The sequence below is a fragment of the Paramacrobiotus metropolitanus genome, unplaced genomic scaffold (genome assembly GCF_019649055.1).
Source record: "Paramacrobiotus metropolitanus isolate TYO unplaced genomic scaffold, Prichtersi_v1.0 Parri_scaffold0000149, whole genome shotgun sequence".
NCBI lineage: Eukaryota > Metazoa > Tardigrada > Eutardigrada > Parachela > Macrobiotidae > Paramacrobiotus > Paramacrobiotus metropolitanus.
This window is the reverse complement of record NW_026570369.1, coordinates 157,600-161,834: the sequence shown is the minus strand read 5'-3', so window position 1 is coordinate 161,834 and position 4,235 is coordinate 157,600. Positions and strand designations below refer to the sequence as shown.

At 43.6% G+C, this 4,235-nt stretch overlaps 1 long non-coding RNA gene across 1 annotated transcript; it reads right to left on the bottom strand.

Annotated features, from left to right (window-relative positions):
• Positions 1-1,049: 1,049 nt before the first annotated feature.
• Positions 1,050-2,914, bottom strand: LOC129599585 (uncharacterized). Its single transcript, XR_008691927.1, has 3 exons — positions 1,995-2,914; positions 1,534-1,927; positions 1,050-1,454 (listed from the first exon to the last, which is right to left on the bottom strand). It is a non-coding gene; the product is annotated as an uncharacterized LOC129599585 (long non-coding RNA).
• Positions 2,915-4,235: the final 1,321 nt, after the last annotated feature.

Sequence of the window (4,235 nt, the reverse complement as noted above, 5' to 3'; positions counted from 1 at the left end):
GTTTATTACGCCTCATACCAACCTATAATTACTTGTATAGATAGCTGTTATCGCCAGAGTTATTAGTTACTGTTTTAACACAACTTCATTATTTATTATAATTTTAATTAGAGATTCGGGCCGTCACCTGCCAGACTTAAAGTCTTATTATTCAGATTCAGAGTTTAATATTCAGATTCACAGTTTCAGGATCAGAATCAGACTGTTAGTATTCAGACTCAGACTTTCAGCATTCAGAATCAGATTCAGAATCAGACTTTCAGCGCAGGCCTTTCAATCAAACCATGATGGCTGAAAACCGAATGGAGTTATTGGTCCATTGATTGTCTCATTTTGGTTGGGCGTGGCCTAAGTTCAATGGAATTCAAATAGGTGTTACCAAACCCACACACGCACAAAACGCGCGCAACCAGGAGCTTACCTGTATCAAACAACCAAATTCCGTGTTGGCCATCGGCCTGCTGATATTATCACTTGCAACGTCCACATTTCCCTACAAAAATATCCACCGATATCTCAAACGATAGAGAAGAAAATGACAAGAATTGTGATACCAGACAAGTTGCGTTTTATGGGATCTAAGCGAAAATTGAAGCACCTAAAGTTTCTCGTAGACAAAGCGTACTATTTCTGCGTGAAAACAGAAACCAGCCGTGGATTCAAATTCTGTACTTGGACTACGAGAAACATTAGGTGGCTCGACTTTCTTTTATATTCCGTAAAAAACAACTTGCTTGGTATCAATTTTTTTTGTCTTTTTTTCAGATATTGGTTGATGGTTTCCGTTCGGAAGTGTGCGCGGCGCAAGTGTTTGAATTCAGCATGAGTCTGTGCTCAGCTGCATGTTTCCAGTTTATTGGTCAAGTTATTGGTTATTTTGTCCTGACTAATAAATTGTCGGTCGCGGACCGAATGTAACACCTTTTGAAGTCCACTGCAAGCGTCTTACACTTGATGTTGTCATACCGCTTATTAACCCGTTCCACACGAAGCGTGTTAGGCCGACATGGTGGAGGACTTAAATTCTGTAGCTTTTTTGAACGCGATTAAGTCACTTTCATTGGTTTTATTACATAAAGCAGATGTTACATGACAGTTAAAAAAATACCACAATCCCAGACAACAGCGCAGTGACACACAGAGAGAGCCTAAAGTTGGTCAAATCAGAGCTGACGGAGTCCGTGGAGGTCTTCATGGTCTACACACTTTCAGAGTCTTCAGATTATTCCGTAAAAAATGTCACGCGTAATTCCTATAGAGTTAAACTTAAAAAAATGGAAGTAAAGGAAAAAGCAATAGCCAGTGGCCTTCGGTGGTCATCGAAACTTTTCGTGTCGAGTTTGACATGGATGGGCATTGAGCTCTCAGACAAACAGGGAAAAAATGAGAAGCGCTAAGTTAATTAGCTATCGAACTTTGGCGATATCCTCCAACGAGATATTGGCTTCCCCGTACTGCAATGGTCTTAATTTTAGGAAAAAACGTTTGATAATTCAAGAAACCTACACGGGAAGCTTAAAACTGCGAACTCACGTCTTTGTGCTCGTTGTTGTCGGGGAATACCTTCCCAATGGCGACCACCAATTCAATCGGATATACAACAGTCTGAATGTATCCCAATTTGTTGGCATTCTGCATTCGTAGAAAAATTATAAAATTGGACTACGGATTTGTAAGATATCCAAATCGTAATAAAATATTGATAAAAAAACAGCAGCTTCTCCACACCTTGAGCTTCCAGTAAATCGCACGATATATCTCGCTGCGGGCCTTCTTCCCACCGTGACCAAGGTCCAGCTGTTTCTGAACAGCTGACTCAAGCCATTTTGGCAAAACCAATCCATTTTTAACAAATAATTCACTGACAGGCTCCATTACGACAGAAATTGATATTTGCGAGTGAGATGGCAATAATATCATAAAGCTTCTGGAATATGTGGCATCACGATGAGCACATGAATAATTATGAAAATGAGATTGGGCATAGTGCATACTTAGAGCACCAGATCAGTGGTGGACGGCTGGGAGCGCAAACCTTTCCACTGGTAATTTCATTGTCTCATAGTCCCTTATGCGATACCACCGCTAAAAATTTTTGCTGGCGCGCATCGTTTCTTTGTTTTTTGGCTAAATCGCCTACTTATTTGCGCGGTATTCATTTTTCATTCCGCACGAACATTTTTGTAAAACGTTTGGAAGAAATATTTCAAAATGCCTCAAACACGAGCAAGAACGTTGCGTGAAGCCCAAGACATCTTGGAAGATTTGGCAACTATACCACATGGCGAAGTTGACATTGTTTGCCTGCCACCGGATGTTGCTAGTTGCTCCGACGAAGAGGACATCGATGACAACGACCTGAGTCCGCAGCTTCCAACCGATGTTTCGGGAGAGCTTGAAGTCTGCTACGACAGCGATACCGACGACCAGCCATGTGCCACCGAACAGCCGTCTAAGAAGCGAAAAGGTACGTCACCAGTAAATTTTCACGACAGTTTGGCGAAATTTCAGATGGGATTTAACAGGTGCGGGCCGTGGCCGGCCCGAAGTACCATGGGCGAACGGGGAGACGGACTTTCTGCCAATGTACAATGATCCCAACAACGTTCCCGTCAAACTAGCGAATGCACATCCCGAGCTTATTTCAGCTACACCTCTGGAGCTGTTCAACATGTATTTTGATGGAGAAGTTTCGGAATGGATCATTAGAGAGTCTGAACGCTACGCTGCCCAGAAGAACGCCAACTTTACCTTGTCGCCGGAAGAGCTACGCATTTTTGTGGGAACCCTGATTTACAGCGGCATTGTGAAGTTGCCATCACAGCGACATTATTGGATGCGGTCAGCATTGTTTGAATTCCCCTGCGTTTCGACAAAGATATCCCGAACCCGCTTTGAGGTATGTCCAGTTGAAAAAATTGACTTTTCCCCCAGGGGTTTTCCTAAATATCTCTGTAACGAGCCAGAATTCGTACTTCCTGTCCAGCAAACAATTTGTTGCTAAAAATAGGAGAAATTTAAATTACAAGAAACTTTTGCGAAACACTTAGTATTTTGGCAGTTGTGGCGTTTTCCCCCAGGGGTGAAACTTTCGAAAAATTAAAAAACTGAGTATATGATTCAATATTAATCACTACACTCTCATTGTAGGAAATCAAGAAATTCTTGCATCTGGCTGACAACAATAACTTGTTGCAAGGGGATAAGCTGGCAAAGGTCAACCCGTTCTTGGCGATTTTGAAGAAGAAGTTACTGCAGTTTGGATGGTTTGAATCGAAACTCAGCGTGGACGAACAAATGATCCCATACTTCGGACACCACTCTTGCAAGATGTTCATGCGGGGAAAGCCGTGCCGGTTCGGATATAAGCTGTGGGTGATTTGCGGAGCAAGTGGCTATCCATTCTTCTTTATGGCATACACCGGAAAGGAAGGTACACCTAACCTGAAGCCTCTTGGCTCAAGAGTGGTTCTGTCTTTGATCGAGAAAGTTGACCATCCTGAATTCCATACACTGTACTTCGATAACTTCTTCACTTCGTACAACTTGCTTGTTGAATTACGACAACTGAATTTCAAGGCCACCGGCACCGTACGCGAAAATCGTCTGCTGCGATGCACATTTCCGGATAACAAAGGCTTTAAAAAGACCGTGCGTGGCCATCACGCAACGTTTTCTACACTGGATGTGGTCACCGTCAAGTGGCACGACAATACCCCAGTTTGTTTGGCTTCAAACTGCGAGACTGTCGCGCCACTAGGAAAAGCAAGACGATGGAACGCATCACTGAAAAAGCACGTCAATATTGACCAGCCAAAAATGATCGGCAGCTATAACAAGTACATGGGCGGTGTGGATTTATGCGACAGGTTCATCAGTGATTACCGGCCGATGATTCGAACGAAGAAATGGTGGTGGCCATTCTTTGCCAACTCAATTTCTCTGATGACTGTAGCAGCGTGGCGTATCCACAGAGAGGTAGGAGGAAACCTGACACAGATCCAATTTTTATCGGAAGTTGTCGAAGGGTTGCTTCTGTCGGGACTGCAAAAGCCGGCTCGTCTTGGACCTTCAACACCAGTGACCAGCACTGTTCGGTTTGACGGGATCAATCACATTGTGGAAAGATGCAAGCGAGGCCACTGCAAATACTGCCGGCGTAGTTCAGCGTGGCAGAAGTGCGGAAGTGCAATGTCCGCTTGCACAAGGCCTGCTTCCCGTTATACCACAAACGT